The 16,070-nt window shown below is 37.9% G+C and overlaps 1 pseudogene; it reads left to right on the plus strand.

The window, feature by feature from the left end:
- The first annotated feature begins 1,842 nt into the window (after nt 1–1,842).
- LOC138398778 (tigger transposable element-derived protein 1-like) lies at nt 1,843–12,862 on the plus strand (annotated as a pseudogene).
- Nucleotides 12,863–16,070: the final 3,208 nt, after the last annotated feature.

A 16,070-nucleotide genomic window follows, 5' to 3' on the forward strand; every position in this document is an offset into this window, starting at 1 on the left:
GGGCTTCCTTCAGCTCTTGTGGCCCAGCAATCGGAAGATGAAACAAGAAGAGTTATCAGGTACTTTTGGGTAAAGGTATGTCAGGGGTTGGATACCCTGATAGATGTTTTGGGGTGTGCCAAGAGCCTTTATGACCTCAACCAAAGAAAATACAGGTTCTTACCTACACAGAGGGAGCTATGTTTGTGTACTCTCTTAGGGAAGTGAACTCTTCCAGGCAGCTGTTTGTATCTTTTCCATTTTTGGTATAATATTTCCAACACAATCTCCTCAGAAGAAATTTCCCTAAGCAAAGGACATATTATTTTTGCTTAACGTATTAAGGTAAATCAATGGGGGGGTTTCTACTACATTGTCACAACAGTTATAAGGAGTCCACAAATACTCTTAAGTAACATAGTGTCCTCATTTCTCAGCAAATAGCCAACTTAAATGACTCCATATACATAGGTTGAAAATTATATCTGCAATCAAAGATCAGAGCCAAAGTTGGTCACTGGAAAAGTGCTTAACAAATCTTTGGCTTCTAAGTCAGGTTTCATCTGGAGCCAGGATTAACAAGGGAAAGCATGACTAGAATGGAATGTGAGGTTTGAGCACTGGGGAGAAGATGTCCCCAGGGCTATGAACTGCCTTTGGTCAGCAACCCTGGCTTGTTTCAGTCTTATGCAATTTTGCTGTCTTGACCAGTCAATGGGATGGGAAGAAAACTGGGAAAGGAACCTGGTCGAACAAACACATCGAAATATGTTTTATAAGATAAGAGAAAAGGGAAAGATCATGTAAGGTCACTTCTGACAGAATGCAAATAATGACAAGCTTATTGATAAGAGGAAGAGCAAGGAAGTTGACTAGCCCCAATGTTATAAATAAGGAGCTTACAGAAGGCACCACTTTTCTGAAATTCTTGCTTCCACAGAGGCAACCAAAGTAGAAACTGATCTGTTAAAATTAGTACCTGCAAAGAGCTTCTCATAAAACTGTTGCCCTACCATTGGTCACACCATATAAATGTGTAAAAATAAAAGGTGATAATGATAAGGAACTAGGTACTCCAAAAATGTCACAAGGGAAAGCATATGACAAGGAAAAGAATTGCAATCGCTTTTGAAAAATAACATGAAAAGAAAGAAAAGAAAAGAAAAATTATAGACCTGGATCAAATAGGCCATTTCTATCTCCATTTACTTATTGAGTATGTCTTTATTGGGCAACACTTTGTGCCAGGCATTGCATCTGGCACTGTGGATGTAAACATAAATGAGTTATAGATCTTGAAGATAGATTTCACGAAAATGTGGTCTCTGGCAACTCATATACAAGTTGGAGGTGGTCAGAGCAGCACTACCAGGCCAAGGAGGGACTGTTCAGTGAGAAGGGAGAAATATGAGCATGGTAAGGCCCTGAGTCATTGCTGAAAATATTGATTAAATAGAGGCATACCTCCTTTTATGGCACTTTGCATTATTTATGGTACTTCACAGATATTGCAGGTTTCTTGGCTTTTTTTTTTTTTCACAAATTGAAGTTTTATATAAACCTCACTTTGAGCAAGTGTATCAGTTCCATTTTTCCAACAGCGTGTACTCACTTCGTGTCTCTGTGTCACATTTTGGTAATATTCACAATATTTCAAACTTTTTCATTATAATTATATCTGTTGTGAAGATCTGTGATCAGTGATCTTTGATGTTACTATTATAATTATTTGGGGGCACCACAAGCCACGCTTACATGAGACAGCAGGCTTAATCTAAGTGCTGTGTGTGTTCTGACTGCTCCACCAACTGGCCACACTGTTCCTCTCTCTCCTCAGGCCTCCTTATTCCCTGAGAAACAAGAATGATCGAAATTAATCCAAGTAGTAACCCCACAATTGCCTCTACGTGTTCAAGTAAAAGGAAGAGTTGCATGTCTCTCACTTTAAATCAAAAGCTAGAAATGATTAAGCTTAGTAAGGAAGCCATGTCAAAGCCAAGATAGACTGAAAGTTAGGGCTCCTTCTGTAAAAAGTTGGTCAAGTTGTGAATGCAAAGGGAAAGTTCTTGAAGGAAATCAAAGTGCTACTCCGGTGAACACATGAAAGATAAGAAAGCGAAACATCTTCCTTGCCAATATGGAGAAAGTTTTAGCGGTCTAGATAGAAGATCAAACCAGCCACAACACTCCCTTAAGCCAAAGCCTAATCCAGAGCAAGATCTTAACTCTCTTCAATTCTTTGAAGGCTGAGAGAGGTGAGGGAGCTTCAGAAGAAAAGTTTGAAGCTAAAAGAGGTTGGTTCATGAGGTTTAAGGAAAGAAACCCTCTCCAGAATATAAAAGTGCAAGGTGAAAAAGAAAGTGCTGATGGAGAAGCTATAGCAAGTTATCCAGAAGATCTAGATAAGATAAGTAATGAAGGTGGCTACACTAAACAACAGATTTTCAGTGTGGATGAAATAGGCTTATATTAGAAGAAGATACCACCTAGGACTTTTATAGCTAGAGAGGAGAAGTCAATGCCTGGCTTCAAAGATTCAAAGGACAGGCTAACTCTTGTTAGGGGCTAATGCAGCTGGTAACTAAGCTGAAACCATTTACCATTCTGAAAATCCTAGGGCCCTTAAGAATTATGCTAAATCTACTTTGTCTGTGCTCTATAAGTAGAACAACAAAGCCTATATGACAGCGTATCTGTTTACAACAGGGTTTACCGAACATTTTAAGCCCACCATTGAAACCTACTGCTCAGAAAAAAAGATTTCTTTCCAAAATAGTACTGCTCATTGACAATGCACCTGGTCATCCAAGGGTTCTGATGGAGAGGTACAAGGAAATTAATGTTGTTTTCATGCCTGCTAACATAACATCTATTCTGCAGCCCATAGATCAAGGAGTAATTTCTACTTTCAAGTTTTATTACTTAAGAAATATATTTTGTAAGGGGATAGGTGCCATAGATAGTAATCCTCTGAAGGATTTGGGCAAAATACATTGAAAACCTTCTGCAAAGGATTGACCATTCTAGATGCCATTAAGGACATTCATGATTCATGGAAGGAAGTCAAAATATCAACATTATTATGAGTTTAGAAAAAACTCTTCATGGATGACTTTGAGGAGTTCAAGATTTCAGTGGAGGAAGTCACTGCGGATGTGGTGAAAATAGCAAGAGAACTAGAATTAGAAGTGAAGCCTGAAAATGTGACTGAATTGCTATAATTTCATGATAAAACTTGAACGAATGAGGAGCTGCTTCTTATGAACGAATAAAAAGAGTGGTTTCTTAAAATACAGTCTACTCCTGATGAAGCCGTGAACATTGTTGAAAGGACAACAAAGGGTTTAGAATGGTACATAAACTTAGCTGACGAACCAGCAGCAGTGTTGAGAGGACTGTCACCAATTTTAAAAGAAGTTCTAATGTGGGTAAAATGCTATCCAACAGCATCACAGGCTACAGAGAAATCTTTCATGGAAGGAACAGTCAACCAATGTGGCAAACTAATTGTTGTCTTATTTTAAGAACTTCTCACAACCACCGCAACCTTCAGCGACCTCCACCCTGATCAGCCAGCAGCCATCAGCACTGAAGCAAAGCCCTCCACCAGGAAAACGATTAGGACTCACTGAAGGTTCAGATGATTTCTTAGCAATAAAGCATGTTTTAATTAAGGTATATACATTGTCTTTTTAGACATAATGCTATTGCCCACTTAATAAATTACAGCATAGTGTAAACATAATTTTTAAACACACTAGAAAACCAAAAAATTTGTGTGGCTCACTTTACTGTGGTAGTCTGGAACTAAACCCTCAATATCTTTGAAGTATGATTATACTTTTTTCTCCCTTTTTTAGTTATCTCTCCATCACAGTTCAGTGAATACTACCAAAATAGAGCTTAGTTTATTACTTTTCTGAGCAAGTGTTTTTTTATCTCCAAAGACAAGACAAAAACCTTCTAGATAAGTCTTTAGTATCTCAGCAATGTCTGCTCTTGATTTTCCATCCTCATTGTCTCCACGCATCCCCCCAGAATGAGACGGTTTCCCTCAATTACTACTTATTATTGTATTAAATGAGAAGCACCTGTCCACTAACTTAGACACATTTTAGCTGCATTTAAAGTACTCAGTACCCTGAACCCGTGCTAAAATTTCTTTTTAAATTGTAAAATTTCTTTGCCAACATTGTACAATTCTTCTTTAACAGCGACCTATTGATTCATTCATTCAACAATGTTTACCAACTGTATCTACTTTGTGCAAGTGAGTGAACTAGTCGATACAAAGACAGCTGCCCCCTGCCCTTGAGGAGTTGACATCCTAGCGAGCACAGGTACACGGGGCATCCCAAGGGTGTGCTGCGTGCTGTGACAGACGATAGGTGCCAGGCAGTGTGAAGGCACCCTGGTGCAGACCGCCTTCAGCCTGCTGGGGCTGTGGGCCACTGCAGACCCTTCCCGACACGCATATCTAGGATATCTGCCTTGCTCTGTCCCACCTAATGGATGTAGGGCTGAATTTTTCAGGAAGAGAATAGAAAAGCTCTGAAAGGCTTTTAACATAGAAAACAAAGGGCTTCAAGGATATTTACAGACTTGTGATTTGTCATTTTTTAATCTTAGTATTTACAACTGTCTGATTTTTATTATTATGAATTATTAATTTATCTGAGGTCAAAAAAATTCAGTGAGTTGATTGATAGCTTCCCAATATTCTGAGGAAAGGTTTATTTTATCTGATATCTATCTCCTATGAGCAGATGGAGTGAGCCACCCACAGAGTCTTTTGCCATTTTTAAGAAGAATGTGGTCTGGAAAAGTTTTAAGAATTGCAGTTCTGGCCGGGCGTGGTGGCTCACGCCTGTAATCCTAGCACTCTGGGAGGCCGAGGCGGGTGGATCGCTCAAGGTCAGGAGTTCGAGACCAGCCTGAGCAAGAGTGAGACCCCGTCTCTACTAAAAATAGAAAGAAATTATATGGACAACTAAAATATATATATACAAAAAATTAGCCGGGCATGGTGGTGCATGCCTGTAGTCCCAGCTACTCGGGAGGCTGAGGCAGTAGGATCGCTTGAGCCCAGGAGTTTGAGGTTGCTGTGAGCTAGGCTGAAGCCACGGCACTCACTCTAGCCCGGGCAACAGAGTGAGACTCTGTCTCAAAAAAAAAAAAAAAAAAAAAAAAGAATTGCAGTTCTATAGAAATTGATTCATAATGAATAGTAAACCATGCAAAATGCCAGCTCCTGACTTTGTAGTCACTATGGCTTTAAGGGAAGTCTGGCTTCAGTCATAATAAATCAGGTCTTTGAACTATAATTACTTCCTAGTGAATGCCTTTTTTTTAATTTTTCTTAATTTTTTCATGCTCAGTATTGGGTATTGGTGTACATTAAGAATACAGATGACATTTTTATAAGTTTTTATGAGATTAGAAAATAGATTCCCAAAATGTCAAGTTTTAAATAAGAATTCAGTCTTTTGATTTTGTTCATGAAGAGTCAGATTTGTTTGGAAATGTGGTGCATGTGTGTGTATGTGTGTCATCACTGTGCATGCAAGTTGGGTTTTTATTTGTTATTTGTTTGTTTGTTTGTTTTTTAGAGACAGGCTCTTGTTCTGTAGCCCAGGCTGGAGTGCAGTGGCATAATCCTAACTTACTGTAGCCTTGAACTCCTGGGCACAAACAATTCCCCTACCTCAGCCTCCTGAGTAGCTGGAATTACAGGTGTGTACCATGACTGCCAGCCTGCACGCAAGTTTTTTCTATTTAGTTTTATTTTAGTGCATACTATGTTAAACCACTTCTTCATGTTTTCACATTTGTGGAAGTGTATTTATTCTGATCATCTAAAATTCAATATTAGCCATACAAACAGATGCACTATCAATTTTTTTTTTTTATTTTACCTTTTTCCGGTATTGTGCATATGTTTAAGTAATAATCAGCTGAACAGTGAAACTGCAGATTTGATTGTTCGCTCCCATGAAGCTAAAAAAAAGAATGGGTCAGGCACTATTGAATTTAATTTTTTTCGTTGAAGGTTTGTTAGGGTGTTTTTCTTGTAAAAATCTATTCTTAAAAGTAGCACATCTCTAGCCCTATTTCTGCATGAAGCTTCATGTAAAATAAACTGTTTTGAAATGCAATAGTGGCCAAGCTAGAATGTCATTTTCTTCCTGGAGTAGGGAACAAGGTAATTTCTCTTCTCAAACACAAATGGCAAGAAATTTATTATTTTTCTCTGATATTAACCTATATTACATTTTATAGGGTTTTCTTTTTTCTAAGAATGCTGAAACTGCAGTCATTTTAGCAGCATATTTTCCTTGAATTTATTTTTTAGAAGTCTGTTATTTTAAAAAATACATGAGACTACACCAAACTCAAAGATTTTACAAAACAATTACAATAAAAATTTTAATAAAGGTACAATACCCTAGGTGTCCTATAATTTACTAGTTTTGCTAATGAGTTCACCTTTTACTAGTCTAATTGATTCTGTGAAAGATGATGACTCCATGTGTCCATCAGCTTTCAATCTCATTAGAATTGAGAGCTTTTGATGCTTTTTCCTGTCTTACCCTTTTGTTCTCCTTATCTTGAAACAACACACTTTTTCTCTATTAATGGATACGTGGGATTCAGGAGTACTATTATCCTTTCTGCTTGCACTATAAAATGAAAAACAATGAATGTGCAGTCCTCCCTGAGCGTGGCTTATGATTTAATAATGCCACAGCTCCTGGTCTTATCAGTATTCGTATCTCTGCAAACACATTTTGAGGCCACCCAATCTCATGCACACCTCATGTCATGTGGGTTTCAGGAAGAAACGGCAAATCTCCTAAGCGGTCTGCCTCTAAGCACTGGATCAGGTGCAAGGAAAAATGCAAATTACACCTTTTTGGCACAATTTTTCATTCCACTGAAGCATTTCCTTTGGCTAACTCATAACAATTTATATCTTCACTTTGAGTGCTTTAACCCTTTTGCCAATCTAATCACTAAATATATACCTGTTTTTAATTAATTGTTCAGAAATTGTCTTTCATTTACAATGCAAAATGTATAAACATTTTCACACCCTAAAATAAAATATAATGCTATTCTATAAAAGGATTATATATTATAATATAATGCTATTATAATAAAAGGATTATGTAGCCTACAATAGTCTATGAAAAAGAATAACTTAAAACAAATGTTATCCTATTTTTAAGTCTGGAAAATGTTTTGTAATATTTGATATAAAGCAAATGAAATACAGTGTTGTTACCAAAACCATATCTATATATGTTTTCCTGCTTTTTCTGAAACTTTATTCTCCAAACTCAAATGAATAAGTATGACACAGGGGAAAAAAATGTCTTTCACCTACAATTAAATTCTTGATTAGGTTTACACTTGCAGTTTGCTCTGATGGATTAGACTTTCTCTCCATCCCCAATGTTACTATAAGTTGCTTAAGGTTTTCAGAGGAAGCATGCTATCTAAGAGCTGGGACTAATTTTTAACATATGCATAATACACATGTCCAGCTGGTTGAACTGCTAACTTAAATCCATCTTTTAATGATAGAGTAAGGCTCTGCACCAATGTGGAAAAGTCGAGTTATGCTAATGAGAACCATTTAGTCAGCTGCTTGACACTTCATTGGACGTGATAATCAAATTGCAGTATAGACAGTAAACTCCTATGTATGGGATGGCTTTTAAATCCATAAGGTATGCAAGAAACCACTGTACCTTCACGCTGCCTTCAGCTTGGAGAAATGCTAAACCAAAGATGTGTGAGTTTGAGGCAACCCAGAGGAGGACGGAGGGACAAGGATGGCTTGTGCTGCTCAACAGTGACCCTGCTTGTGGACTAGGAGCAGGGACAAAGACACAGTGAAACAGCACATGTGAAGACAGTAGCCAACCTATGAAGATTTTGTCATAGGGTTGAGAGGAAAGGAAGAAAGCAGGGAAAGGAAAGGAATTGAAAACAAGACAAGAAGGAATAAAATTTCAACAGTGAACATACATGATATATGAGAGGAGAAAAAGGTCTTCACCTGTTCTCAAAAAGCTACATATTTGGAATAAGGTTGCGGGGGCGGGGGCGGGGAAATGGGGCCAGGGAGGAGCTTTTGTACTTCTACTAAGAGAAAACCCAGTACTGCATCACTAAATTAGAAAATTGACTTCATTGGTCTTTGGTATTAATTCATAGTCTAAATTGAATTTGAAAAACAACAGCAAAAAGGTAAATTAATTTAAATTCTGACCAAGCCCTTGTATTAATTTTATAATGGCCACAAGTCCTATGGTCATGGAGCCCGAAGACCTAAAACTCAAAGACTTACTGGCTGTTCTCAGGACCCTCCTAATAAACCATTGCCTATTTGCAATGATTCAACCTTCTCCGTAGGTCCAGGTTTTGAACTTTGCCAATATATATGTAAGTTAATGATCTCTTGTGCAATTACATTCCAATGTTTACACATTTTATGAATACAGCTAGTAATCAGAAATAATTACTAACATCTAAATAATAAACAGTGCTGTGCAGTATCTCCCAGTCTGACCAAATAGTAGTAGGAAGGGGAAATTTGGGCATTGTGATAATAGTGGATTTGTGAGATATAGAGAAGGTTGTCATTTTAGACTAAGAGAAACATTTTTAGATGTTAGCAAGGAGTACTCAGTGAGGAGATAAACTTTCAGTATGCTGTGAGGCCGGAAGACTCCTTTAGCAAATACTTGCTTTTTCTAGATTGGTTTTGCCCACACACACACACACCCCCCCCCCCCCCCCCATTGCAAAGGTTGTTTTAAGGAACAATGTTTCCAACAATGTAATGGTTAAAAAAGAAAAATGTTTCATGTTTAAATGATTGTGGGAATGTGGCATATTAAATCCTCCTCTTAGAGATTCACAATATATGTGACCAAAATAAAGATTATGTAATGTTTATACAGCTTTTGAAAACCTGTTTAAAATAGTTTCATTTATTTGACCATAAATACTTCCTGTATTTAATCCTAATAATTTCCTGGAACACTACTGTTCTGTAATATCCAAATTTAAAAACTGATATATTTTTTCCATTCATCTGCTTATCCATTCTTTTCTGAGGCCATGTTATTTTAATTAGCAGGGACTCAAATCAAGTTTTAACATCTGATAAAGTGCTCTCAGCCATTATTTTTCTTAAAATATTTTAGCTCCTCCTCACATATTAATTTATCTATTAATTTTCATATTGATGTTAGAATTTTTTCCAAGTTAAAAAAGAAACTGAGATTTTTTAAATTAGAATTCATTAATCCTTTCACAGGGAAGAACTGATATATTTATTTAAATAAATCTATTCTTTGAGAAAAGATCATGTCTTCATTTGTTCCAGTCATCATCTGTGGAAGGGAAAATAACTTAGTAAATTTTTAAAGTTTTCTTCATGTAGGATTCTTGGTTTTTTTGTCATTGATATTGTTAGTGAGATCTGTAGTTTCAACTAATAGAATATTTATAGAAAAATCTATTAATTTTTTTCCACATTTATTCTATATTAGCCAATTATCTGAATTATTAAAATTTGGGGGGTGATTTCCTTTAGTTTTTTAGATTAACTTATATTACCTGAAAATAATGATAATTTTTTAGTTTTCATTATCTTTTATTATTGATAGGCTTCTTGTTTCTGCTTTGTATCTTGTATTGAATTGAAATGCAAATGTTCATGGTAATAACAGAAGCACTTATCCCATTTTTTATGTTAAAAGGAAGGACTGGAGTTTTCCACCATTAAACATAATATTGGCAATTGATTTGAAGTGGGCACTAATTACTAAAGAATTATTCTTCAAGTCCCAGCACACAGAGTTATACAGAAAGACAGATTTCATTTTATCATGGGCTTTCAAAATCTTTCTCAATGATCGTATGGTTTATTGTTATTGACCTTTTGAAATGATTATGTTAATTGATATCCCAATAAATAAACCACCTTTACATTCCTGGCTAACCCTAGTTAATTATGGTGGATTGTTCTTTGATAAACCAAGGAATATGGTTTACTATTGCTTAATTTAAGAATGAATTTGCATATACCTTCCTAACAACAATTGCTCTGAGGTTTTCTTTGGCTGGAGAGGATGCAGGACAAGAAAAAGATCTTTTTAAGGTATTTTTACAGGATATTGTCCATCATTCTATATGATCCAAAATGGTTTATTATTTTAATATGTAGATAAGAAATATGAGCTTATTAAGGATTCTTACAAATTAACCACAAAAATATGTAACCTAGACATCCATAAGAAATCTTTATAAGTTAAAAATCTTATTCCATGAGTATTGATCTATATGGTTTCTTTAAAAATATTATGTTTAAAATGTCTTTGTGTGTCAATTTTGGTAAAATTTAGACTCCCATTAAAACAGATTCATTTATTCTCTTGCATTTGTCAAAAAGAATGCAAAATAGATATTGCTGAAAAGGAAAAGATTGGAGTCAAGCATACTTGGGGAACACTGGGCTAAATAAAGTTCAATGGGTTTGTTTGCTGCAGTACTTCTCAGAACTCTGTCTATGGGAGAATCCTTTGAATCTCTCAGTGAAAGAGACGTGTGATAAACGGGGTGATTCCCAAACCTATTCACTGTGGAACTACTTTGCCCTGATCATCTTGCAGGTGGAATATACTTTGAGGAATTCAAATTTATATTATAATCATAATAGAGAAACAAATAGATAGGCAGGTAGATACAGACATACAGGCAATTATAGGGCAATTTTTGAAGTATTGCTATAACTTGCCTATGAGTTTTATCAATATTTTAAAATTAATCATAATGTGTCTGGATTTAAACTTTTTTGCAATAAGCATTTTTTCGACTGGCTTTCCTTGTTCCCCACAGCTGTGAGTTGTATAATGGTCACTTCTGGTCAGTCTACAGATCTTCTCGAAAGTTCAACATAAGCAGAGTATTTTTCCTTTGACCTTTTACCCCATCAATATTTTCCCTTCAGCATGACTTGAATATTTTCTTTTTAGAAAGGGCTACAAATGCATTGACTGCTATTTAGGAAAGAAATTCTGAATGGAGACTAACTAAAATGAACCATGACATATCAGAGTGAAGGATTCTTAAAAAGACATGACCTAAGAGAGGGAAAACATAGACACATTTCTTACATAAAATTACACTGCCCATGGCAGTACAGAACCATTCTTAGCTGAAGATTTTTAAATGCTTCACCAATGATACACTGAAGGTGTAGGTTGAATATGATCATTTTTGGAAGACTGGGACTTGACCCACTGGTAGACACAGACACAGAGTTACACGTGTATTCACGCAGATACATACACACACACGCTGAAATTTTAATTAGGCATAGCAAGGAAAAACGCACTAAAGGGGAAAAGATAAACTTTACTTCTTTCCTAATTTTGCCCAGACTCAGCCTACACAAATCCAATTTTTTCTTTTTAATGACACCTCCCTATTCCTGCAGTTCACTAAGATCCATATTAATACTGAATCGTGGAATGTGGCTTATTTAATCTGCTCACATGTCATAGTGCATCACCAGCTAAAAAGGGTCATTTGCTTAATGTGTTTGAGTGGCTTCAAGGCAGCAGAGGCTCCTTAGATCTCATCAGACCTAATCGGCTGGGCAGTGCAGAGCCCAGAATGGGAAGCCTCCTACTGCACAACTTCAGAGGAGGGATAACAACTAAAATTTAAATATCCTCACATAGTTTTGTTACTTATCAAGAAAAATGGGATCAAACTTTGTATCATTGTTAGTGAGCTCATGTAGACAACATTTCTGAAATATCAGCATATAGATTAGAGCACTAAGACTAAAATGTAAAACATTCAAGTTAACTAACCCAAGTGTTCACTGTGATCCATAGGTACAAACCAGGAACTACTTTTGGTATCTGATGAAAGACCATCCATGCCATAGAAACAAGTCATGGATGTGGTTTTTGTGTCCCTACATTCTGAAGCCACCTTAGAACTCACTATTCAGGCAGGACAAAAAGAGGCTGTAGCAGCACATCAGGTTCTGAAAGGGGCAAGGCCCATCACACAAAGAACTCGGCTCTTCCGCTGCAGCAGACATGGTCCTCATTATCCCTGATCCCAACTGTCAAACCACTGGGAACGGAGTCTTGGTCTGGAAGAATCCCCTTGGCAAGCAACAAACAACAACAACAAACCCAGCCACAATTCCCTTGTTTTCATGGTTTCAGTCAAGGCAATTTCGTTGGACCTCTCTCTACCATGAAATGCAATTAATGAATTAAGTGATCCTAACTGGCACGGCTGCACTGGCAGGAGTTACAATTCCAGCCTGCCCAAATGGTTCACAAGAACAAGGTGTATGAGAAGCACTCTCCAGCCCCTCATATTAGAGACAGGGTGGGGAGTTGTGGGCGGCCAGAGGCATCCTTGACTATGGGGGTACAACTGTTCATCTTTGAAACTGGCTCTGCAACAGGAACACTTTTAAGTGTGATACATTCTAAGGGACAACATAGTTCACATTTTAGCAGGCAAAAAGCAAAATGAAGTAGTTTGTGTGAAAATTAGACCTGCCCAGCCCAAATCATTCACCGGCTTTGCTGATAAATCCCGAAATCCTGTTTCTGACCCCATTCCCTGGGATGGACGCAGCACGGCCATCACAGTGCAGAGGGGTGTCCTCATTCATTGGCGTCCCCCACCACTGCCTGCAATTCCTGCACTCATCTCTACTTACCCCTCTCTCTTTTCTGGGCCTTCTAAATACAAGACCGTCTCCACTTCACCGGAGTCCTCCCTGGCTTTTCAGAGCCCGCTACCAGCATTTAGAGCATCCATCAAGTTCTGAAGACAGTTCTGAGCAACTGAAAGGAGGTTTATCTAAAACCCTTGATTGAGGAGAAGAAATCACAGGAAGGTTGAAGGGGCAGCCATGTGGGAGGAAACCCATTTCAGCACTGTTGGGAAATGTGGAAACAGTGATTCATTAGGTCCGTGGCCCCCAAACACTGGGCAGTACCCAGTCTGTGTCCTGTTAGGAACCCAGCACACAGCAGGAGGTGAGCTGTGGGCAATGGAGGGAAGCTTCATCTGTATTTATAGCCGCTCCTCATTGCTCACGACACCACCTGAACTCTGCCTCCTGTCAGATCAGCCACAGCATTAGATTCTCATAGGAGCACAAACCCTACTGTAAACTGCCTATGCAAGTGATCTAGGTTGCACACTCCTTATGAGAATCTAATGCCTGATGCTCTGAGGTGGAGCTGAGGCGGTGATACTAGTGCTGGGGAGCAGCTGCAAATACAGACTATTATTGGCAGAGAGGCTTGACTGCACAATAAAGGTAATGCCCTTGAATCATCCCCAAACCATCTCCCCACCTCTGTCTGTGGAAAAATTGTCTTCCATGAAATCAACCTATCCCTGGTGCCAAAAATGTTGGGGACCACTGCACTAGGTCATCGCTTGACCTCTGGTCAATCCCCTAGTCCTTTGTGACTCCTTTCTGCCCTGGCACCTTTCTGGCTTTCATTTATTCAATGACCATGTACCCATTATACATATCAGGCCCTGTGTTAATTGTGGGGTTCAGGGGAAATATTTTACATTTTACCTAACAAGATGTAAAAGACCTAGTTTTATAAAGTGTCAGCTCTATGTGAGCTTTATATTCCCAGTACCTAGAACAATACATGGCACACCCTAAGCCTCCAGTAAGCATTTGCTGCAGCAGTTAAATAATCATAGTCACTGCCTTGCAGCTGCCCTGGGTGGAGTGGCTTTATGTCAGGTCGAGACCAGAAGTTGCAGATTTTAGTTAGAAACAGGGCTCTTCTCTGCTCTATTGCTAATCAAGGGTGAGATTCGTGTCCTCAGAGGGGAGTACCTGCATTCCCAGTGTCATCTTTGCCTCATCCCTCACCCTGAAACTGCACACACTGAGCCGGTTTGGTAAACCGCGGCGTCCCCTCCCTTCTCCGGGGCCGGATAGCAGCGCCAGGCGGCTGTCAGGAGGCACCGCGGCTCCCTCCCGGCCGGTCCCGAGGCAGGCGCCCGCCCGGCGGGTCAGCGGGGAGTCGGGGCTCCCCGGGCCTGTCACTCAGGAAGACTGACGGCATGGGGCTCCCTGACAGCCCTCCCGACCCTAGGGGATAAGCGCGCGTCTCTCTGCCGGTTCACCAGATCACAGGGAGCGAGGCGCGCTCCCTCGCCCTGGCCTCCCATCCCCAGTTCCTCCTTCCCTGGAATGTCCAGGAGCTCTGCTGCTGCTGCTGTTCCCTCCTGCTTATTCACAGCTCTTTGGTAAACACGCACCGCTTTCTCTCTCTCTCTCTCTCTCTCTCTCTCTCTGAAAGCTAATGGTGGGAATAGGAGTTTGGGTGCGGATTCAACTGGAAAAAAGAAATGCAAGCGGGAAGCAGAAAAGAATGAAACCACTTAATACGTTTCTAGACATGCAATTAATTTCTACTGAGAAAAAAATACTGATGGCGATTTTTTTTTTAAGCTCAGTGAATTGAAAAGATTAGAACTAGAATAAAGTTTAAGTACAAAAGAAATTCCTTCTCTGAACCAATTTTTGGTTGTCCACAATGCCCAGGATACATGACAGCATGAAATACATGATATTGACCAAATGTTATCAAAATATACATATATTTCTGATTTGTTTTCAATAAATGTTATACTAGTAAAATTCATTAATCGTATAGAATATCTTCCAATGATCACAACAGATTTTAATTAAGCTGTTCCATATATCTGGGTCGTGAATGTTTTAAGGTATGGCCCATGGGCAGATTATCAATCCCTATGCAGATTTTATAACTTTAAACTTGCATTGTGTGTCTTTTAAGACAGACTTTGTAGTCAGGAGACCTGGGTTCAAATCCTCATGCAGCCAGTTACTGTGTCATGTTGGGCAACCTTTCTGTAGATTTTTTCAACTGTACAATTAGGGATAATAATACTAATTACTTTGTGGGATTGTTGTGAGCGTTACATTAGTTAATACATGTAAAGATTTAAAACTATTTCTGACACAGAGTTATCACACAGTAAATATTAGCTCTTTATGTTTGCTGATTAATTCTGATGAAATAAGAAAACCATGCTCCATTTAAAATGAACTATGATATCAAAATATTTTTAAATGGACTATTATTGTCCTCTTCATATATTTTGGCATTTCTGAACTTTTTAGCAATAAATACACAAATTCAAAAATGATCTATAACTATAATTTATAGTTATAATTAGTATATTCAAAATGACAGAGCTCATTAGTAAGCTTTTAAAAATCAATCTGTCTTTAAAATTTTGGTTTTGAAGAGATTGAGAGACACATTCAAATCTCGAGCTTATTTTGCACGAGAGCATTAATTCTACATATTTGAAGTCAAGGTCAACAGTACAAATGCTGGGGAGGGTTGTGAATCAATTTACAAAGGACAAGTCAATAGTAGATAGCAGTCCCCTTCCTGACTGCAGTCAATACCATACACACTGGCAAGTGCGTAGGGTGGGACTAAAGGAGAATGTGTCATCCATCTAGAAATAACAGAAGAACCTATCATTTTCAATGCCAACTGCCTCATGGTCTATATTTTTGTGTGCAACAAATATATAGCTAGGATTAGTTAAATCCTTCCACTTTTCAACTAGCTTTTGTGCACAAATAAATCCAAACAAACAATACCAAATTATTAACTTTTAGTTGTGCTCTGTCAATCCATTCAATCACCTTGAAAACAGGTTTTTATAGAAGCAAAATAATTAAAATTTAATATAAATATTTATTCTCAAGTGTAAGCATAGGGGCATCACTCTCACATCATTTCAAACAACCATTAAAAACATAAAAATATCCCACGTATATTCTCATAAATCCCTTGTAACCTCTTAGATCTAATCGTATTTCCTTAATTACATGATAAATAATAGTATCTGATGAAATCTGAAAATCATTTCTGAGACTTTTAGTTTACTTTAAAAAAAAAAAAAACCTAAATCCTAGGAAGTACAAATTTTGAAAATATTTGATTAGGAGATAA

Source organism: Eulemur rufifrons, chromosome 18 (assembly GCF_041146395.1).
Source record: "Eulemur rufifrons isolate Redbay chromosome 18, OSU_ERuf_1, whole genome shotgun sequence".
Lineage (NCBI taxonomy): Eukaryota > Metazoa > Chordata > Mammalia > Primates > Lemuridae > Eulemur > Eulemur rufifrons.